At 43.8% G+C, this 24,051-nt stretch overlaps 1 long non-coding RNA gene across 3 annotated transcripts in view; it reads right to left on the bottom strand.

Annotated features, from left to right (window-relative positions):
* Positions 1 to 22,488, bottom strand: part of LOC125963372 (uncharacterized) — a 135,346-nt gene extending 112,858 nt beyond the window's left edge. For all 3 annotated transcript variants that reach the window (XR_007475247.1, XR_007475249.1, XR_007475248.1), the window contains exon 1: positions 22,460 to 22,488. This is a non-coding gene — a long non-coding RNA (uncharacterized LOC125963372). The remainder of the gene's footprint in view (positions 1 to 22,459) is intronic.
* Between the last annotated feature and the right edge of the window lie 1,563 nt (positions 22,489 to 24,051).

The following is a 24,051-nucleotide window of genomic DNA, read 5'->3' as shown; positions in this document are numbered from 1 at the left end:
ACAATGAAGTCTCACTTCTCCCGGGCAAAAGGGCCATCTGAAAAAATTGTAAAATCCAGAAAGGCAGGACAGGCCATGGAGAACTGGGAACCTTGTTATGCTGATGGGCGGGATGTAAATTGCCAACAGCCACTCTGGAGAAGTGTATGGTGTTTCCTGAAACATCTAAAAAACAAAGCAACAGAGCCTAGGGCACTTCCACTTATGGTCCTATAGCTTAGGGAAATTAAAATCAAAAAGACACAGCCACCCCAAAGTTTGGGATGGCTCTGTTTACAAGAACCTCGTTTACGGTACAAGTTCAATATCGCAGAAAGTGAAAAATGGATAAAGAAGTTGTGGTACTTACGTACAATGCAATATCACACAGCAATGAAATCTATGTCATCAGGCCCGTAGCAGCATAATGAGTGGATTCAGGTATGATGATTCAAATTGAAATAAGTCACACAGAAAAAGAAACATCATAAGATATCACTAATACACGGAATGTAAACTTGGCTACACAGGAAGTGGATTACAATACAGAACAGGGTCTCAAATTTAGAAAACCAACTTATGCTTGCTTAAGGGGAAAGGTGAGTTGGGGTGCTGCATAAAACCAGATATTGAAATGAGCCCAGATAAAGTTCCTTAAGCCAAATATGGAATAGACAAGAGCTACTCGTTGCTCAACAAAATGGACTCAACACCCCATATTAAACGCCTAAGAATGTACCTGACTAGTAAGTATCTTAAAACCTATGGATTGCTATGTCTCTGAAAGGAATCAAGCGTGTGTACAGGGGCATAAATGCAGCAGTGATAGGATTGGAGAGGTTCGGTGAGCAAATGAAGACCCTTTGAAGTCATATTGCATGGTACCCATTCCACGGGTCTCAACTCTCCAGGTTTAAGGGATTCTTCCTTCAGCTAAAACATGCATGTGGAACCCAGAGTATGATCAACCGTGTGATCGGGAGACGTGTTCCAATATGTCTCAGTTTTCTTCCACTGGTACTCGGGTGCAATATTCCAGATGCTTTACTAACACTCTCCTGACATGGAGAGTCAGTGCCTTTAACCTCCTGTTTGGCCCAGTTTGCAAATTCTGCGGAAGATGAACAGGAATAGGGAGAACCAATGAGACACAAGCTGGAGGTGTCTGGACGGGCAAATTTACCTCTCATTTCCCACCAGGAAGAGGAATTAACCAATGGCTCAGCGTGCCGTGCCGGAACCAGATTAGGGCCTGAAGCAATCGTGCGGTGCTGCGGCCAGCTCACAAGAAAGCGAGTTGAAGAAAGGAGCTCAGGGCCACTGTAATTCACAAACCTGCAGAGTTATAAATGACAGCTATCGTCCAAAAATATACTGAAGTAAGGCTGCCAAGAGGACTTGAAAGCGGGGCAGAATTGCAGGAAACCGATTTCAGGAGGTAGACAGGAATTGCATTGAAAGCATAGGAAAAGAGGCAGAACGTCCACAATGATGCACCTGGTCAAAAAGGGCGTATGCGTTTTTTCCTGAATATATTCAGGAAAAAACGCATACGCCCTTTTTGGCCAACCAAGCAAGCTTGCAAAGGAAATCTGCACTACAATGAAGTCTCACTTCTCCCGGGCAAAAGGGCCATCTGAAAAAATTGTAAAATCCAGAAAGGCAGGACAGGCCATGGAGAACTGGGAACCTTGTTATGCTGATGGGCGGGATGTAAATTGCCAACAGCCACTCTGGAGAAGTGTATGGTGTTTCCTGAAACATCTAAAAAACAAAGCAACAGAGCCTAGGGCACTTCCACTTATGGTCCTATAGCTTAGGGAAATTAAAATCAAAAAGACACAGCCACCCCAAAGTTTGGGATGGCTCTGTTTACAAGAACCTCGTTTACGGTACAAGTTCAATATCGCAGAAAGTGAAAAATGGATAAAGAAGTTGTGGTACTTACGTACAATGCAATATCACCCAGCAATGAAATCTATGTCATCAGGCCCGTAGCAGCATAATGAGTGGATTCAGGTATGATGATTCAAATTGAAATAAGTCACACAGAAAAAGAAACATCATAAGATATCACTAATACACGGAATGTAAACTTGGCTACACAGGAAGTGGATTACAATACAGAACAGGGTCTCAAATTTAGAAAACCAACTTATGCTTGCTTAAGGGGAAAGGTGAGTTGGGGTGCTGCATAAAACCAGATATTGAAATGAGCCCAGATAAAGTTCCTTAAGCCAAATATGGAATAGACAAGAGCTACTCGTTGCTCAACAAAATGGACTCAATACCCCATATTAAACGCCTAAGAATGTACCTGACTAGTAAGTATCTTAAAACCTATGGATTGCTATGTCTCTGAAAGGAATCAAGCGTGTGTACAGGGGCATAAATGCAGCAGTGATAGGATTGGAGAGGTTCGGTGAGCAAATGAAGACCCTTTGAAGTCATATTGCATGGTACCCATTCCACGGGTCTCAACTCTCCAGGTTTAAGGGATTCTTCCTTCAGCTAAAACATGCATGTGGAACCCAGAGTATGATCAACCGTGTGATCGGGAGACGTGTTCCAATATGTCTCAGTTTTCCTCCACTGGTACTCGGGTGCAATATTCCAGATGCTTTACTAACACTCTCCTGACATGGAGAGTCAGTGCCTTTAACCTCCTGTTTGGCCCAGTTTGCAAATTCTGCGGAAGATGAACAGGAATAGGGAGAACCAATGAGACACAAGCTGGAGGTGTCTGTACGGGCAAATTTACCTCTCATTTCCCACCAGGAAGAGGAATTAACCAATGGCTCAGCGTGCCGTGCCTGAACCAGATTAGGGCCTGAAGCAATCGTGCGGTGCTGCGGCCAGCTCACAAGAAAGCGAGTTGAAGAAAGGAGCTCAGGGACACTGTAATTCACAAACCTGCATAATTATAAATGACAGCTATCGTCCAAAAATATACTGAAGTAAGGCTGCCAAGAGGACTTGAAAGCGGGGCAGAATTGCAGGAAACAGATTTCAGGATGTAGACTGGAATTGCATTTAAAGCATAGGAAAAGAGGCAGTACGTCGACAATGATGCACTTGGCCAAAAAGGGCGTATGCGTTTTTTCTTGAATATATTCAGGGAAAAACACATACCCCCTTTTTGGCCAACCAAGCAAGCTTGCAAAGGAAATCTGCACTACAATGAAGTCTCACTTCCCCCCAGTCAAAAGGGCCATCTGAAAAAAGCATAAAATCCAGAAAGCCAGGACAAACCATGGAGAACTGGGAGCCTTGTTATGCTGATGGGCGGGATGTAAATTGCCAACAGCCACTCCGGAGAAGTGTATGGTGTTTCCTGAAACATCTAAAAAACAAAGCAACAGAGCCTAGGGCACTTCCACTTATGGTCCTATAGCTTAGGGAAATTAAATTAAAAAAAGACACAGCCACCCCAAAGTTTGGGACGGCTCTGTTTACAAGAACCTCGTTTACGGTACAAGTTCAATATCGCAGAAAGTGAAAAATGGATAAAGAAGTTCTGGTACTTACGGACAATGCAATATCACTCAGCAATGAAATCTTTGTCATCAGGCCCGTAGCAGCATAATGAGTGGATTCAGGTATGATGATTCTAACTGAAATAAGTCACACAGAAAAAGAAACATCATAAGATATCACTAATACACGGAATGTAAACTTGGCTACACAGGAACTGAATTACAAGACAGAACAGGGTCTCAAATTTAGAAAACCAACTTTTGCTTGCTTAAGGGGAAAGGTGAGTTGGGGTGCTACATAAAACCAGAGATTGAAATGAGCACAGATAAAGTTCCTTAAGCCAAATATGGAATAGACAAGAGCTACTCCTTGCTCAGTGAAATGGACTCAACACCCCATATTAAACGCCTAAGAATGTACCTGACTAGTAAGTATCTTAAAACCTATGGATTGCTATGTCTCTGAAAGAGAATCAAGCATGTGTACAGGGACATAAATGCAGCAGTGATAGGATTGGAGAGGTTCAGTGAGCCAATGAAGACCCTTTGAAGTCATATTGCATGGTACCCATTCCACGGGTCTCAATTCTCCAGGTTTAAGGGATTCTTCCTTCAGCTAAAACATGCATGTGGAACCCAGAGTATGATCAACCGTGTGATCGGGAGACGTGTCCCAATATGTCTCAGTTCTAGTCCCCTGGTAGTTGGGTGCAACATTCCAGACCCTTATTAACACTCTCCCAACTTGGAGAGTCAGTGCCTTTAACCTCCTGTTTGGCCCAGTTTGCAATTTCTGCTGAAGATGAACAGGAATAGGGAAAACCAATGAGAGACTAGCTGGAGGTGTCTGGACGGGCAAATTTAACTCTCATTTCCCACCAGGAAGAGGAATTAACCAAAGGCTCAGCGTGCCATGCCGGAACCAGATTAGAGCCTGAAGCAATCCTGCGGTGTTGCGGCCAGCTCACAAGAAAGCGAGTTGAAGAAAGGAGCTCAGGGGCACTGTAATTCACAAACCTGCAGAGTTATGACAGCTATCGTCCAAAAATATACTGATGTAAGTCTGCCAAGAAGACTTGAAAGCGGGGTAGAATTGCAGGCAACCGATTTCAGGAGGTAGACTGGAATTACATTTAAAGCATAGGAAAAGAGGCAGAACGTCGACAATGATGCACTTGGCCAAAAATGGCGTATACGGTTTTTTCTGAATATATTCAGGAAAACACGCATACGCCCTTTTTGGACAACCAAGCAAGCTTGCAAAGGAAATCTGCACTACAATGAAGTCTCACTTCCCCCGGGCCAAAAGGGCCATCTGAAAAAAGTGTAAAATCCAGAAAGGCAGGACTGGCCATGGAGAACTGGGAGCCTTGTTATGCTGATGGGCGGGATGTAAATTGCCAACAGCCACTTGGGAGAAGTGTATGGTGTTTCCTGAAACTTCTAAAAAACAAAGCAACAGAGCCTAGGGCACTTCCACTTATGGTCCTATAGCTTAGGGAAATTAAAATCAAAAAGACACAGCCACCCCAAAGTTTGGGACGGCTCTGTTTACAAGAACCTCGTTTACGGTACAAGTTCAATATCGCAGAAAGTGAAAAATGGATAAAGATGTTGTGGTACTTACGTCCAATGCAATATCACTCAGCAATGAAATCTACGTCATCAGGCCCGTAGCAGCATAATGAGTGTATTCAGGTATGATGATTCTAACTGAAATAAGTCACACAGAAAAAGAAACATCATAAGATATCACCAATACACAGAATGTACACTTGGCTACACAAGAACTGGATTATAAAACAGAACAGGGTCTCAAATTTAGAAAACCAACTTATGCTTGCTTAAGGGGAAAGGTGAGTTGGGGTGCTGCATAAAACCAGAGATTGAAATGAGCACAGATAAAGTTCCTTAAGCCAAATATGTAATAGACAAGAGCTACTCCTTGCTCAATGAAATGGACTCAACACCCCATATTAAACGCCTAAGAATGTACCTGACTAGTAAGTATCTTAAAACCTATGGATTGCTATGTCTCCGATAGAGAATCAAGCGTGTGTACAGGGGCATAAACGCAGCAGTGATAGGATTGGAGAGGTTCGGTGAGCAAATGAAGACCCTTTGAAGTCATATTGCATGGTACCCATTCCACGGGTCTCAACTCTCCAGGATTAAGGGATTCTTCCTTCAGCTAAAACATGCATGTGGAACCCAGAGTATGATCAACCGTGAGATCGGGAGACATGTTCAAATATGTCTCAGTTTTCGTCCCCTGGTACTCGGGTGCAACATTCCAGATGCTTTACTAACACTCTCCCGACTTGGAGAGTCAGTGCCTTTAACCTCCTGTTTGGCCCAGTTTGCAATTTCTGCGGAAGATGAACAGGAATAGGGAGAACCAATGAGAGACTAGCTGCAGGTGTCTGGACGGGCAAATTTAACTCTCATTTCCCACCAGGAAGAGGAATTAACCAAAGGCTCAGCATGCCATGCCGGAACCAGATTACAGCCTGAAGCAATCCTGCAGTGTTGCGGCCAGCTCACAAGAAAGCGAGTTGAAGAAAGGAGCTCAGGGGCACTGTAATTCACAAACCTGCAGAGTTATGACAGCTATCGTCCAAAAATATACTGAAGTAAGGCTGCCAAGAGGACTTGAAAGCGGGGCACAATTGCAGGCAACCGATTTCAGGAAGTAGACTGGAATTACATTTAAAGCATAGGAAAAGAGGCAGAACGTCGACAATGATGCACTTGGCCAAAAATGGCGTATACGGTTTTTTCTGAATATATTCAGGAAAACACGCATACGCCCTTTTTGGACAACCAAGCAAGCTTGCAAAGGAAATCTGCACTACAATGAAGTCTCACTTCCCCCGGGCCAAAAGGGCCATCTGAAAAAAGTGTAAAATCCAGAAAGGCAGGACTGGCCATGGAGAACTGGGAGCCTTGTTATGCTGATGGGCGGGATGTAAATTGCCAACAGCCACTTGGGAGAAGTGTATGGTGTTTCCTGAAACATCTAAAAAACAAAGCAACAGAGTCTAGGGCACTTCCACTTATGGTCCTATAGCTTAGGGAAATTAAAATCAAAAAGACACAGCTACCCAAAAGTTTGGGACGGCTCTGTTTACAAGAACCTCGTTTACGGTACAAGTTCAATATCGCAGAAAGTGAAAACTGGATAAAGAAGTTGTGGTACTTACGTACAATGCAATATCACTCAGCAATGAAATCTATGTCATCAGGCCCTTAGCAGCATAATGAGTGGATTCAGGTATGATGATTCTAACTGAAATAAGTCACACAGAAAAAGAAACATCATAAGATATCACTAATACACGGAATGTAAACTTGGCTACACAGGAACTGGATTACAAAACAGAACAGGGTCTCAAATGTAGAAAAACAACTTATGCTTGCTTAAGGGGAAAGGTGAGTTGGGGTGCTGCATAAAACCAGAGACTGAAATGAGCACAGATAAAGTTCCTTAAGCCAAATATGGAATAGACAAGAGCTACGCCTTGCTCAATGAAATGGACTCAACACCCCATATTAAACGCCTAAGAATGTACCTGACTAGTAAGTATCTTAAAACCTATGGATTGCTATGTCTCCGAAAGAGAATCAAGCGTGTGTACAGGGGCATAAACGCAGCAGTGATAGGATTGGCGAGGTTCGGTGAGCAAATGAAGACCCTTTGAAGTCATATTGCATGGTACCCATTCCACGGGTCTCAACTCTCCAGGTTTAAGGGATTCTTCCTTCAGCTAAAACATGCATGTGGAACCCAGAGTATGATCAAACATGTGATCGGGAGACGTGTTCAAATATGTCTCAGTTTTCGTCCCCCGGTACTCGGGTGCAACATTCCAGATGCTTTACTAACACTCTCCCGACTTGAGGAGTCAGTGCCTTTAACCTCCTGTTTGGCCCAGTTTGCAATTTCTGCGGAAGATGAACAGGAATAGGGAGAACCAATGAGAGACTAGCTGCAGGTGTCTGGACGGGCAAATTTAACTCTCATTTCCCACCAGGAAGAGGAATTAACCAAAGGCTCAGCGTGCCGTGCCGGAACAAGATTAGGGCCTGAAGCAATCCTGCGGTGTTGTAGCCAGCTCACAAGAAAGCGAGTTGAAGAAAGGAGCTCAGGGGCACTGTAATTCACAAACCTGCAGAGTTATAAATGACAGCTATCGTCCAAAAATATACTGAAGTAAGGCTGCCAAGAGGACTTGAAAGCGGGGCAGCATTGCAAGAAACCGATTTCAGGAGGTAGACTGGAATTGCATTGAAAGCATAGGAAAAGAGGCAGAACGTTGACAATGATGCACTTGGCCAAAAAGGGCGTATGCGTTTTTTCCTGAACATATTCAGGAAAACACGCATACGCCCTTTTTGGCCAACCAAGCAAGCTTGCAAAGGAAATCTGCACTACAATGAAGTCTCACTTCCCCCCGGTCAAAAGGGCCATCTGAAAAAAGTGTAAAATCCAGAAAGGCAGGACAGGCCATGGAGAACTGGGAGCCTTGTTATGCTGATGGGCGGGATGTAAATTGCCAACAGCCACTCGGGAGAAGTGTATGGTGTTTCCTGAAACATCTAAAAAACAAAGCAACAGAGTCTAGGGCACTTCCACTTATGGTCCTAGAGCTTAGGGAAATTAAAATAAAAAAGACACAGCCACCCAAAAGTTTGGGACGGCTCTGTTTACAAGAACCTCATTTACGGTACAAGTTCAATATCGCAGAAAGTGAAAACTGGATAAAGAAGTTGTGGTACTTACATACAATGCAATATCACTCAGCAATGAAATCTATGTCATCAGGCCCGTAGCAGCATAATGAGTGGATTCAGGTATGATGATTCTAACTGAAATAAGTCACACAGAAAAAGAAACATCATAAGATATCACTAATACACGGAATGTAAACTTGGCTACACAGGAAGTGGATTACAAAACAGAACAGGGTCTCAAATTTAGAAAACCAACTTATGCTTGCTTAAGGGGAAAGGTGAGTTGGGGTGCTGCATAAAACCAGATATTGAAATGAGCACAGATAAAGTTCCTTAAGCCAAATATGGAATAGACAAGAGCTACTCGTTGCTCAACAAAATGGACTCAACACCCCATATTAAACGCCTAAGAATGTACCTGACTAGTAAGTATCTTAAAACCTATGGATTGCTATGTCTCTGAAAGAGAATCAAGCGTGTGTACAGGGGCATAAACGCAGCAGTGATAGGACTGGAGAGGTTCGGTGAGCAAATGAAGACCCTTTGAAGTCATATTGCATGGTACCCATTCCACGGGTCTCAACTCTCCAGGTTTAAGGGATTCTTCCTTCAGCTAAAACATGCATGTGGAACCCAGAGTATGATCAAACATGTGATCGGGAGACGTGTTCAAATATGTCTCAGTTTTCGTCCCCCGGTACTCGGGTGCAACATTCCAGATGCTTTACTAACACTCTCCCGACTTGAGGAGTCAGTGCCTTTAAACTCCTGTTTGGCCCAGTTTGCAATTTCTGCGGAAGATGAACAGGAATAGGGAGAACCAATGAGAGACTAGCTGCAGGTGTCTGGACGGGCAAATTTAACTCTCATTTCCCACCAGGAAGAGGAATTAACCAAAGGCTCAGCGTGCCGTGCCGGAACAAGATTAGGGCCTGAAGCAATCCTGCGGTGTTGTAGCCAGCTCACAAGAAAGCGAGTTGAAGAAAGGAGCTCAGGGGCACTGTAATTCACAAACCTGCAGAGTTATAAATGACAGCTATCGTCCAAAAATATACTGAAGTAAGGCTGCCAAGAGGACTTGAAAGCGGGGCAGCATTGCAGGAAACCGATTTCAGGAGGTAGACTGGAATTGCATTGAAAGCATAGGAAAAGAGGCAGAACGTTGACAATGATGCACTTGGCCAAAAAGGGCGTATGCGTTTTTTCCTGAACATATTCAGGAAAACACGCATACGCCCTTTTTGGCCAACCAAGCAAGCTTGCAAAGGAAATCTGCACTACAATGAAGTCTCACTTCCCCCCGGTCAAAAGGGCCATCTGAAAAAAGTGTAAAATCCAGAAAGGCAGGACAGGCCATGGAGAACTGGGAGCCTTGTTATGCTGATGGGCGGGATGTAAATTGCCAACAGCCACTCGGGAGAAGTGTATGGTGTTTCCTGAAACATCTAAAAAACAAAGCAACAGAGTCTAGGGCACTTCCACTTATGGTCCTAGAGCTTAGGGAAATTAAAATAAAAAAGACACAGCCACCCAAAAGTTTGGGACGGCTCTGTTTACAAGAACCTCATTTACGGTACAAGTTCAATATCGCAGAAAGTGAAAACTGGATAAACAAGTTGTGGTACTTACATACAATGCAATATCACTCAGCAATGAAATCTATGTCATCAGGCCCGTAGCAGCATAATGAGTGGATTCAGGTATGATGATTCTAACTGAAATAAGTCACACAGAAAAAGAAACATCATAAGATATCACTAATACACGGAATGTAAACTTGGCTACACAGGAAGTGGATTACAAAACAGAACAGGGTCTCAAATTTAGAAAACCAACTTATGCTTGCTTAAGGGGAAAGGTGAGTTGGGGTGCTGCATAAAACCAGATATTGAAATGAGCACAGATAAAGTTCCTTAAGCCAAATATGGAATAGACAAGAGCTACTCGTTGCTCAACAAAATGGACTCAACACCCCATATTAAACGCCTAAGAATGTACCTGACTAGTAAGTATCTTAAAACCTATGGATTGCTATGTCTCTGAAAGAGAATCAAGCGTGTGTACAGGGGCATAAACGCAGCAGTGATAGGACTGGAGAGGTTCGGTGAGCAAATGAAGACCCTTTGAAGTCATATTGCATGGTACCCATTCCACGGGTCTCAACTCTCCAGGTTTAAGGGATTCTTCCTTCAGCTAAAACATGCATGTGGAACCCAGAGTATGATCAACCGTGTGATCGGGAGACGTGTTCAAATATGTCTCAGATTTCGTCCCCTGGTACTAGGGTGCAACATTCCAGATGCTTTACTAACACTCTCCCGACTTGGAGAGTCAGTGCCTTTAACCTCCTGTTTGGCCCAGTTTGCAATTTCTGCGGAAGATGAACAGGAATAGGGAGAACCAATGAGAGACTAGCTGGAGGTGTCTGGACGGGCAAATTTAACTCTCATTTCCCACCAGGAAGAGGAATTAACCAAAGGCTTAGCGTTCCGTGCCGGAACCAGATTAGGGCCTGAAGCAATCCTGCGGTGTTGCGGCCAGCTCACAAGAAAGCGAGTTGAAGAAAGGAGCTCAGGGGCACTGTAATTCACAAACCTGCAGAGTTATAAATGACAGCTATCGTCCAAAAATATACTGAAGTAAGGCTGCCAAGAGGACTTGAAAGCGGGGCAGAATTGCAGGCAACCGATTTCAGGAGGTAGACTGGAATTGCATTTAAAGCATAGGAAAAGAGGCAGAACGTCCACAATGATGCACTTGTCCATAAAGGGCGTATGCGTTTTTTCCTGAATATATTCAGGAAATAACGCATATGCCCTTTTTGGCCAACCAAGCAAGCTTGCAAAGGAAATCTGCACTACAATGAAGGCTCACTTCCCCCCGGTCAAAAGGGCCATCTGCAAAAAGTGTAAAATCCAGAAAGGCAGGACAGGCCATGGAGAACTGGGAGCCTTGTTATGCTGATGGGCGGGATGTAAATTGCCAACAGCCACTCGGGAGAAGTGTATGGTGTTTCCTGAAACATCTAAAAAACAAAGCAACAGAGCCTAGGGCACTTCCACTTATGGTCCTATAGCTTAGGGAAATTAAAATCAAAAACACACAGCCACCCCAAAGTTTGGGACAGCTCTGTTTACAAGAACCTCGTTTACGGTACAAGTTCAATATCGCAGAAAGCGAAAAATGGATAAAGAAGTTGTGGTACTTACGTACAATGCAATATCACTCAGCAATGAAATCTATGTCATCAGGCCTGTAGCAGCATAATGAGTGGATTCAGGTATGATGATTCTAACTGAAATAAGTCACACAGAAATAGAAACATCATAAGATATCACTAATACACGGAATGTAAACTTGGCTACACAGGAAGTGGATTACAAAACAGAACAGGGTCTCTAATTTAGAAAACCAACTTATGCTTGCTTAAGGGGAAAGGTGAGTTGGGGTGCTGCATAAAACCAGAGATTGAAATGAGCACAGATAAAGTTCCTTAAGCCAAATATGGAATAGACAAGAGCTACTCGTTGCTCAACAAAATGGACTCAACACCCCATATGAAATGCCTAAGAATGTACCTGACTAGTAAGTATCTTAAAACCTATGGATTGCTATGTCTCTGAAAGAGAATCAAGCGTGTGTACAGGGGCATAAACGCAGCAGTGATAGGACTGGAGAGGTTCGGTGAGCAAATGAAGACCCTTTGAAGTCATATTGCATGGTACCCATTCCACGGTTCTCAACTCTCCAGGTTTAAGGGATTCTTCCTTCAGCTAAAACATGCATGTGGAACCCAGAGTATGATCAACCGTGTGATCGGGAGACGTGTTCAAATATGTCTCAGTTTTCGTCCCCTGGTACTCGGGTGCAACATTCCAGATGCTTTACTAACACTCTCCCGACTTGGAGAGTCAGTGCCTTTAACCTCCTGTTTGGCCCAGTTTGCAATTTCTGCGGAAGATGAACAGGAATAGGGAGAACCAATGAGAGACCAGCTGGAGGTGTCTGGACGGGCAAATTTAACTCTCATTTCCCACCAGGAAGAGGAATTAACCAAAGGCTCAGCGTGCCGTGCCGGAACCAGATTAGGGCCTGAAGCAATCCTGTGGTGTTGCGGCCAGCTCACAAGAAAGCGAGTTGAAGAAAGGAGCTCAGGGGCACTGTAATTCACAAACCTACAGAGTTATAAATGACAGCTATCGTCCAAAAATATACTGAAGTAAGGTTGCCAAGAGGACTTGAAAGCGGGGCAGAATTGCAGGAAACCGATTTCAGGAGGTAGACTGGAATAGCATTGAAAGCATAGGAAATGAGGCAGAACGTCGAAAATGATGCACTTGGCCAAAAAGGGCGTATGCAGTTTTTCCTGAACATATTCAGGAAAAAACGCATTCGCCCTTTTTGGCCAACCAAGCAAGCTTGCAAAGGAAATCTGCACTACAATGAAGTCTCACTTCCCCAAGTCAAAAGGGCTATCTGAAAAAAGTGTAAAATCCAGAAAGGCAGGACAGGCCATGGAGAACTGCGAGCCTTGTTATGCTGGTGGACGGGATGTAAATTGCCAACAGCCACTCGGGAGAAGTGTATGGTGTTTCCTGAAACATCTAAAAAACAAAGCAACAGAGCCTAGGGCACTTCCACTTATGGTCCTATAGCTTAGGGAAATTAAAATCAAAAAGACACAGCCACCCCAAAGTTTGGGACGGCTCTGTTTACAAGAACCTCGTTTACGGTACAAGTTCAATATCGCAGAAAGTGAAAAATGGACAGAGAAGTTGTGGTACTTACGTACAATGCAATATCACTCAGCAATGAAATCTATGTCATCAGGCCCGTAGCAGCATAATGAGTGGATTCAGGTATGATGATTCTAACTGAAATAAGTCACACAGAAAAAGAAACATCATAAGATATCACTAATACACGGAATGTAAACTTGGCTACACAGGAACTGGATTACAAAACAGAAGAGGTTCTCAAATTTAGAAAACCAACTTATGCTTGCTTAAGGGGAAAGGTGAGTTGGGGTGCTGCATAAAACCAGAGATTGAAATGAGCACAGATAAAGTTCCTTAAGCCAAATATGTAATAGACAAGAGCTACTCCTTGCTCAACAAAATGGACTCAACACCCCATATTAAACGCCTAAGAATGTACCTGACTAGTAAGTATCTTAAAACCTATGGATTGCTATGTCTCCGAAAGAGAATCAAGCGTGTGTACAGGGGCATAAACGCAGCAGTGATAGGATTGGAGAGGTTCCGTGAGCAAATGAAGACCCTTTGAAGTCATATTGCATGGTACCCATTCCACGGGTCTCAACTCTCCAGGTTTAAGGGATTCTTCCTTCAGCTAAAACATGCATGTGGAACCCAGAGTATGATCAACCGTGTGATCGGGAGACGTGTTCCAATATGTCTCAGGTTTCCTCCACTGGTACTCGGGTGCAACATTCCAGATGCTTTACTAACACTCTCCCGACATGGAGAGTCAGTGCCTTTAACCTCCTGTTTGGCCCAGTTTGTAATTTCTGCGGAAGATGAACAGGAATAGGGAGAACCAATGAGAGACTAGCTGGAGGTGTCTGGACGGGCAAATTTAACTCTCATTTCCCACCAGGAAGAGGAATTAACCAAAGGCTCAGCGTGCCGTGCCGGAACCAGATTAGGGCCTGAAGCAATCCTGCGGTGTTGCGGCCAGCTCACAAGAAAGCGAGTTGAAGAAAGGAGCTCAGGGGCACTGTAATTCACAAACCTGCAGAGTTATAAATGACAGGTATCGTCCAAAAATATACTGAAGTAAGGTTGCCAAGAGGACTTGAAAGCGGGGCAGAATTGCAGGAAACCGATTTCAGGAGGTAGACTGGAATTGCATTTAAAGCATCGGAAAAGAGACAGAACTTCCACATTGATGCACTTGGCCATAAAGGGCGTATGCGTTTTTTCCTGAATATATTCAGGAAAAAACGCATACGCCCTTTTTGGCCAACCAAGCAAGCTTGCAAAGGAAATCTGCACTACAATGAAGTCTCACTTCCCCCCGGTCAAAAGGGCCATCTGAAAAAAGTGTAAAATCCAGAAAGGCAGGACAGGCCATGGAGAACTGGGAGCCTTGTTATGCTGATGGGCGGGATGTAAATAGCCAGCAACCACTCTGGGAGAAGTGTATGGTGTTTCCTGAAACATCTAAAAAACAAAGCAACAGAGCCTAGGGCACTTCCACTTATGGTCCTATAGCTTAGGGAAATTAAAATCAAAAAGACACAGCCACCCCAAAGTTTGGGACAGCTCTGTTTACAAGAACCTCGTTTACGGTACAAGTTCAATATCGCAGAAAGTGAAAAATGGATAAAGAAGTTGTGGTACTTACGTACAATGCAATATCACTCAGCAATGAAATCTATGTCATCAGGCCCGTAGCAGCATAATGAGTGGATTCAGGTATGATGATTCTAACTGAAATAAGTCACACAGAAAAAGAAACATCATAAGATATCACTAATACACGGAATGTAAACTTGGCTACACAGGAAGTGGATTACAAAACAGAACAGGGTCTCTAATTTAGAAAACCAACTTATGCTTTCTTAAGGGGAAAGGTGAGTTGGGGTGCTGCATAAAACCAGATATTGAAATGAGCCCAGATAAAGTTCCTTAAGCCAAATATGGAATAGACAAGAGCTACTCGTTGCTCAACAAAATGGACTCAACACCCCATATTAAACGCCTAAGAATGTACCTGACTAGTAAGTATCTTAAAACCTATGGATTGCTATGTCTCTGAAAGAGAATCAAGCATGTGTACAGGGGCATAAACGCAGCAGTGATAGGACTGGAGAGGTTCGGTGAGCAAATGAAGACCCTTTGAAGTCATATTGCATGGTACCCATTCCACGGGTCTCAACTCTCCAGGTTTAAGGGATTCTTCCTTCAGCTAAAACATGCATGTGGAACCCAGAGTATGATCAACCGTGTGATCGGGAGACGTGTTCAAATATGTCTCAGTTTTCGTCCCCTGGTACTCGGGTGCAACATTCCAGAAGCTTTACTAACACTCTCCCGACTTGGAGAGTCAGTGCCTTTAACCTCCTGTTTGGCCCAGTTTGCAATTTCTGCGGAAGATGAACAGGAATAGGGAGAACCAAAGAGAGACCAGCTGGAGGTGTCTGGACGGGCAAATTTAACTCTCATTTCCCACCAGGAAGAGGAATTAACCAAAGGCTCAGCGTGCCGTGCCGGTACCAGATTAGGGCCTGAAGCAATCCTGTGGTGTTGCGGCCAGCTCACAAGAAAGCGAGTTGAAGAAAGGAGCTCAGGGGCACTGTAATTCACAAACCTGCAGAGTTATAAATGACAGCTATCGTCCAAAAATATACTGAAGTAAGGTTGCCAAGAGGACTTGAAAGCGAGGCAGAATTGCAGGCAACCGATTTCAGGAGGTAGACTGGAATTGCATTTAAAGCATAGGAAAAGAGGCAGAATGTCCACAATGATGCACTTGGCCATAAAGGGCATATGCGTTTTTTCCTGAATATATTCAGGAAAAAACGCATATGCCCTTTTTGGCCAACCAAGCAAGCTTGCAAAGGAAATCTGCACTACAATGAAGTCTCACTTCCCCCCGGTCAAAAGGGCCATCTGAAAAAAGTGTAACATCCAGAAAGGCAGGACAGGCCATGGAGAACTGGGAGCCTTGTTATGCTGATGGGCGGGATGTAAATTGCCAACAGCCACTGGGGAGAAGTGTATGGTGTTTCCTGAAACATCTAAAAAACAAAGCAACAGAGCCTAGGGCACTTCCACTTATGGTCCTATAGCTTAGGGAAATTAAAATCAAAAACACACAGCCACCCCAAAGTTTGGGACGGCTGTGTTTACAAGAACCTCGTTTACGGTACAAGTTCAATATTGCAGAAAATGAAAAATGGATAAAGAAGTTGTGGTACTTACGTACAATGCAATATCACTCAGCAATGAAATCTATGTCATCAGGCCTGTAGAAGCATAATGAGTGGATTCAGGTATGATGATTCTAACTGAAATAAGTCACACAGAAATAGAAATATCATAAGACATCACTGATACACGGAATGTAAACTTGGCTACACAGGAACTGGATTACAAAACAGAACAGGGTCTCAAATTTAGAAAACCAACTTATGCTTGCTTAAGGGGAAAGGTGAGTTGGGGTGCTGCATAAAACCAGATATTGAAATGAGCACAGATAAAGTTCCTTAAGCCAAATATGGAATAGACAAGAGCTACTCGTTGCTCAACAAAATGGACTCAACACCCCATATTAAACGCCTAAGAATGTACCTGACTAGTAAGTATCTTAAAACCTATGGATTGCTATGTCTCTGAAAGAGAATCAAGCGTGTGTACAGGGGCATAAACGCAGCAGTGATAGGACTGGAGAGGTTCGGTGAGCAAATGAAGACCCTTTGAAGTCATATTGCATGGTACCCATTCCACGGGTCTCAACTCTCCAGGTTTAAGGGATTCTTCCTTCAGCTAAAACATGCATGTGGAACCCAGAGTATGATCAACCGTGTGATCGGGAGACGTGTTCCAATATGTCTCAGGTTTCCTCCACTGGTACTCGGGTGCAACATTCCAGATGCTTTACTAACACTCTCCCGACATGGAGAGTCAGTGCCTTTAACCTCCTGTTTGGCCCAGTTTGTAATTTCTGCGGAAGATGAACAGGAATAGGGAGAACCAATGAGAGACTAGCTGGAGGTGTCTGGACGGGCAAATTTAACTCTCATTTCCCACCAGGAAGAGGAATTAACCAAAGGCTCAGCGTGCCGTGCCGGAACCAGATTAGGGCCTGAAGCAATCCTGCGGTGTTGCGGCCAGCTCACAAGAAAGCGAGTTGAAGAAAGGAGCTCAGGGGCACTGTAATTCACAAACCTGCAGAGTTATAAATGACAGGTATCGTCCAAAAATATACTGAAGTAAGGTTGCCAAGAGGACTTGAAAGCGGGGCAGAATTGCAGGAAACCGATTTCAGGAGGTAGACTGGAATTGCATTTAAAGCATCGGAAAAGAGACAGAACTTCCACATTGATGCACTTGGCCATAAAGGGCGTATGCGTTTTTTCCTGAATATATTCAGGAAAAAACGCATACGCCCTTTTTGGCCAACCAAGCAAGCTTGCAAAGGAAATCTGCACTACAATGAAGTCTCACTTCCCCCCGGTCAAAAGGGCCATCTGAAAAAAGTGTAAAATCCAGAAAGGCAGGACAGGCCATGGAGAACTGGGAGCCTTGTTATGCTGATGGGCGGGATGTAAATAGCCAGCAACCACTCTGGGAGAAGTGTATGGTGTTTCCTGAAACATCTAAAAAACAAAGCAACAGAGCCTAGGGCACTTCCACTTATGGTCCTATAGCTTAGGGAAATTAAAATCAAAAAGACACAGCCACCCCAAAGTTTGGGACAGCTCTGTTTACAAGAACCTCGTTTACGGTACAAGTTCAATATCGCAGAAAGTGAAAAATGGATAAAGAAGTTGTGGTACTTACGTACAATGCAATATCACTCAGCAATGAAATCTATGTCATCAGGCCCGTAGCAGCATAATGAGTGGATTCAGGTATGATGATTCTAACTGAAATAAGTCACACAGAAAAAGAAACATCATAAGATATCACTAATACACGGAATGTAAACTTGGCTACACAGGAAGTGGATTACAAAACAGAACAGGGTCTCTAATTTAGAAAACCAACTTATGCTTTCTTAAGGGGAAAGGTGAGTTGGGGTGCTGCATAAAACCAGATATTGAAATGAGCCCAGATAAAGTTCCTTAAGCCAAATATGGAATAGACAAGAGCTACTCGTTGCTCAACAAAATGGACTCAACACCCCATATTAAACGCCTAAGAATGTACCTGACTAGTAAGTATCTTAAAACCTATGGATTGCTATGTCTCTGAAAGAGAATCAAGCATGTGTACAGGGGCATAAACGCAGCAGTGATAGGACTGGAGAGGTTCGGTGAGCAAATGAAGACCCTTTGAAGTCATATTGCATGGTACCCATTCCACGGGTCTCAACTCTCCAGGTTTAAGGGATTCTTCCTTCAGCTAAAACATGCATGTGGAACCCAGAGTATGATCAACCGTGTGATCGGGAGACGTGTTCAAATATGTCTCAGTTTTCGTCCCCTGGTACTCGGGTGCAACATTCCAGAAGCTTTACTAACACTCTCCCGACTTGGAGAGTCAGTGCCTTTAACCTCCTGTTTGGCCCAGTTTGCAATTTCTGCGGAAGATGAACAGGAATAGGGAGAACCAAAGAGAGACCAGCTGGAGGTGTCTGGACGGGCAAATTTAACTCTCATTTCCCACCAGGAAGAGGAATTAACCAAAGGCTCAGCGTGCCGTGCCGGTACCAGATTAGGGCCTGAAGCAATCCTGTGGTGTTGCGGCCAGCTCACAAGAAAGCGAGTTGAAGAAAGGAGCTCAGGGGCACTGTAATTCACAAACCTGCAGAGTTATAAATGACAGCTATCGTCCAAAAATATACTGAAGTAAGGTTGCCAAGAGGACTTGAAAGCGAGGCAGAATTGCAGGCAACCGATTTCAGGAGGTAGACTGGAATTGCATTTAAAGCATAGGAAAAGAGGCAGAATGTCCACAATGATGCACTTGGCCATAAAGGGCATATGCGTTTTTTCCTGAATATATTCAGGAAAAAACGCATATGCCCTTTTTGGCCAACCAAGCAAGCTTGCAAAGGAAATCTGCACTACAATGAAGTCTCACTTCCCCCCGGTCAAAAGGGCCATCTGAAAAAAGTGTAACATCCAGAAAGGCAGGACAGGCCATGGAGAACTGGGAGCCTTGTTATGCTGATGGGCGGGATGTAAATTGCCAACAGCCACTGGGGAGAAGTGTATGGTGTTTCCTGAAACATCTAAAAAACAAAGCAACAGAGCCTAGGGCACTTCCACTTATGGTCCTATAGCTTAGGGAAATTAAAATCAAAAACACACAGCCACCCCAAAGTTTGGGACGGCTGTGTTTACAAGAACCTCGTTTACGGTACAAGTTCAATATTGCAGAAAATGAAAAATGGATAAAGAAGTTGTGGTACTTACGTACAATGCAATATCACTCAGCAATGAAATCTATGTCATCAGGCCTGTAGAAGCATAATGAGTGGATTCAGGTATGATGATTCTAACTGAAATAAGTCACACAGAAATAGAAATATCATAAGACATCACTGATACACGGAATGTAAACTTGGCTACACAGGAACTGGATTACAAAACAGAACAGGGTCTCAAATTTAGAAAACCAACTTATGCTTGCTTAAGGGGAAAGGTGAGTTGGGGTGCTGCATAAAACCAGATATTGAAATGAGCACAGATAAAGTTCCTTAAGCCAAATATGGAATAGACAAGAGCTACTCGTTGCTCAACAAAATGGACTCAACACCCCATATTAAACGCCTAAGAATGTACCTGACTAGTAAGTATCTTAAAACCTATGGATTGCTATGTCTCTGAAAGAGAATCAAGCGTGTGTACAGGGGCATAAACGCAGCAGTGATAGGACTGGAGAGGTTCGGTGAGCAAATGAAGACCCTTTGAAGTCATATTGCATGGTACCCATTCCACGGGTCTCAACTCTCCAGGTTTAAGGGATTCTTCCTTCAGCTAAAACATGCATGTGGAACCCAGAGTATGATCAACCGTGTGATCGGGAGACGTGTTCCAATATGTCTCAGTTTTCCTCCACTGGTACTCGGGTGCAACATTCCAGATGCTTTACTAACACTCTCCCGACATGGAGAGTCAGCGCCTTTAACCTCCTGTTTGGCCCAGTTTGCAATTTCTGCGGAAGATGAACAGGAATAGGGAGAACCAATGAGAGACTAGCTGGAGGTGTCTGGACGGGCAAATTTAACTCTCATTTCCCACCAGGAAGAGGAATTAACCAAAGGCTCAGCGTGCCGTGCCGGAACCAGATTAGGGCCTGAAGCAATCGTGCGGTGTTGCGGCCAGCTCACAAGAAAGCGAGTTGAAGAAAGGAGCTCAGGGGCACTGTAATTCACAAACCTGCAGAGTTATAAATGACAGCTATCATCCAAAAATATACTGAAGTAAGGTTGCCAAGAGGACTTGAAAACGGGGCAGAATTGAAGGAAACCGATTTCAGGAGGTAGACTGGAATTGCATTTAAAGCATAGGAAAAGAGGCAGAACGTCCACATTGACACACTTGGCCATAAAGGGCGTATGCGTTTTTTCCTGAATATATTCAGGAAAAAACGCATACACCCTTTTTGACCAACCAAGCAGGCTTGCAAAGGAAATCTACCCTACAATGAAGTCTCACTTCCCCCCGGTCAAAAGGGCCATCTGAAAAAAGTGTAAAATCCAGAAAGGCAGGACAGGCCATGGAGAACTGGGAGCCTTGTTATGCTGATGGGCGGGATGTAAATTGCCAACAGCCACTGGGGAGAAGTGTATGGTGTTTCCTGAAACATCTAAAAAACAAAGCAACAGAGCCTAGGGCACTTCCACTTATGGTCCTCTAGCTTAGGGAAATTAAAATCAAAAACACACAGCCACCCCAAAGTTTGGGACGGCTGTGTTTACAAGAACCTTGTTTACGGTACAAGTTCAATATTGCAGAAAATGAAAAATGGATAAAGAAGTTGTGGTACTTACGTACAATGCAATATCACTCAGCAAGGAAATCTATGTCATCAGGCCTGTAGAAGCATAATGAGTGGATTCAGGTATGATGATTCTAACTGAAATAAGTCACACAGAAATAGAAATATCATAAGACATCACTGATACACGGAATGTAAACTTGGCTACACAGGAACTGGATTACAAAACAGAACAGGGTCTCAAATGTAGAAAACCAACTTATGCTTGCTTAAGGGGAAAGGTGAGTTGGGGTGCTACATAAAACCAGAGATTGAAATGAGCACAGATAAAGTTCCTTAAGCCAAATATGGAATAGACAAGAGCTACTCCTTGCTCAACGAAATGGACTCAACACCCCATATTAAACGCCTAAGAATGTACCTGACTAGTAAGTATCTTAAAACCTATGGATTGCTATGTCTCCAAAAGAGAATCAAGCGTGTGTACAGGGGCATAAACGCAGCAGTGATAGGATTGGAGAGGTTCGGTGAGCAAATGAAGACCCTTTGAAGTCATATTGCATGGTACCCATTCCACGGGTCTCAACTCTCCAGGTTTAAGGGATTCTTCCTTCAGATTAAACATGCATGTGGAAACCAGAGTATGATCAACCATGTGATCAGGAGACGTGTTCAAATATGTCTCAGTTTTCGTCCCCTGGTACTCGGGTGCAACATTCCAGATGCTTTACTAACACTCTCCCGACTTGGAGAGTCAGTGCCTTTAACCTCCTGTTTGGCCCAGTTTGCAATTTCTGCAGAAGATGAACAGGAATAGGGAGAACCAATGAGAGACTAGCTGCAGGTGTCTGGACGGGAAAATTTAACTCTCATTTCCCACCAGGAAGAGGAATTAACCAAAGGCTCAGCGTGCCGTGCCGGAACCAGATTAGGGCCTGAAGCAATCCTGCGGTGTTGCGGCCAGCTCACAAGAAAGCGAGTTGAAGAAAGGAGCTCAGGGGCACTGTAATTCACAAACCTGCAGAGTTATAAATGACAGCTATCGTCGAAAAATATACTGAAGTAAGGCTGCCAAGAGGACTTGAAAGCAGGGCAGAATTGCAGGCAACCGATTTCAGGAGGTAGACGGGAATTGCATTAAAAGCATAGGAAAAGAGGCAGAACATCGACAATGATGCACTTGGCCAAAAAGGGCGTATGCGTTTTTTCCTGAATATATTCAGGAAAAAACGCATACGCCCTTTTTGGCCAACCAAGCATGCTTGCAAAGGAAATCTGCACTACAATGAAGTCTCACTTCCCCCTGGTCAAAAGGACCATCTGAAAAAAGTGTAAAATCCAGAAAGGCAGGACAGGCCATGGAGAACTGGGAGCCTTGTTATGCTGATGGGCGGGATGTAAATTGCCAACAGCCACTGGGGAGAAGTGTATGGTGTTTCCTGAAACATCTAAAAAACAAAGCAACAGAGCCTAGGGCACTTCCACTTATGGTCCTATAGCTTAGGGAAATTAAAATAAAAAAGACACAGCCACCCCAAAGTTTGGGACGGCTCTGTTTACAACAACCTCGTTTACCGTACAAGTTCAATATCACAGAAAGCGAAAAATGGATAAAGAAGTTGTGGTACTTACGTAGAATGCAATATCACTCAGCAATGAAATCTATGTCATCAGGCCCATAGAAGCATAATGAGTGGATTCAGGTATGATGATTCTAACTGAAATAAGTCACACAGAAAAAGAAACATCATAAGATATCACTAATACACGGAATGTAAACTTGGCTACACAGGAGCTGGATTACAAAACAGAAGAGGGTCTCAAATGTAGAAAACCATCTTATGCTTGCTTAAGGGGAAAGGTGAGTTGGGGTGCTGCATAAAACCAGAGATTGAAATGAGCACAGATAAAGTTCCTTAAGCCAAATATGGAATAGACAAGAGCTACTCCTTGCTCAACGAAATGGACTCAACACCCCATATTAAACGCCTAAGAATGTACCTGACTAGTAAGTATCTTAAAACCTATGGATTGCAATGTCTCCGAAAGAGAATCAAGCGTGTGTACAGGGGCATAAACGCAGCAGTGATAGGATTGGAGAAGTTCGGTGAGCAAATGAAGACCCTTTGAAGTCATATTGCATGGTACCCATTCCACGGGTCTCAACTCTCCAGGTTTAAGGGATTCTTCCTTCAGCTAAAACATGCATGTGGAAACCAGAGTATGATCAACCGTGTGATCGGGAGACGTGTTCAAATATGTCTCAGTTTTGGACCACTGTTAGTCGGGTGCAACATTCCAGATGCTTTACTAACGCTCTCCCAACTTGGAGAGTCAGTGCCTTTAACCTCCTGTTTGGTCCAGTTTGCAATTTCTGCGGAAGATGAACAGGAATAAGGAGAACCAATGAGAGACTAGCTATAGGTGTCTGGACGGGCAAAATTAACTCTCATTTCCCACCAGGAAGAGGAATTAACCAAAGGCTCAGCGTGCCGTGCCGGAACCAGATTAGGGCCTGAAGCAATCCCGCGGTGTTGCAGCCAGCTCACAAGAAAACGAGTTGAAGAAAGGAGCTCAGGGGCACTGTAATTCACAAACCTGCAGAGTTATAAATGACAGCTATCGTCCAAAAATATACTGAAGTAAGGCTGCCAAGAGGACTTGAAAACGGGGCAGAATTGGAGGAAACCGATTTCAGGAGGTAGACTGGAATTGCATTGAAAGCATAGGAAAAGAGGCAGAACGTCGACATTGATGCACTTGGCCAAAAAGGGCGTATGCGTTTTTTCCTGAATATATTCAGGAAAAAACGCATACGCCCTTTTTGGCCAACCAAGCAAGCTTGCAAAGGAAATCTTCACTACAATGAAGGCTCACTTCCCCCCGGTCAAAAAGGCCATCTGAAAAAAGTGTAAAATCCAGAAAGGCAGGACAGGCCATGGAGAACTAGGAGCCTTGTTATGCTGATGGGCTGGATGTAAATTGCCAACAGCCACTCGGGAGAAGTGTATGGTGTTTCCTGAAACATCTAAAAAACAAAGCAACAGAGTCTAGGGCACTTCCACTTATGGTCCTATAGCTTAGGGAAATTAAAATCAAAAATACACAGCCACCACAAAATTTGGGACGGCTCTGTTTACAAGAAACTCGTTTACGGTACAAGTTCAATATCGCAGAAAGCGAAAAATGGATAAAGATGTTGTGGTACTTACGTACAATGCAAT

The sequence above is a fragment of the Orcinus orca genome, unplaced genomic scaffold (assembly GCF_937001465.1).
Source record: "Orcinus orca unplaced genomic scaffold, mOrcOrc1.1 scaffold_89, whole genome shotgun sequence".
Lineage (NCBI taxonomy): Eukaryota > Metazoa > Chordata > Mammalia > Artiodactyla > Delphinidae > Orcinus > Orcinus orca.
The sequence above is the reverse complement of the archived record's forward strand: the minus strand, read 5'-3'. Positions and strand labels throughout refer to the sequence as shown.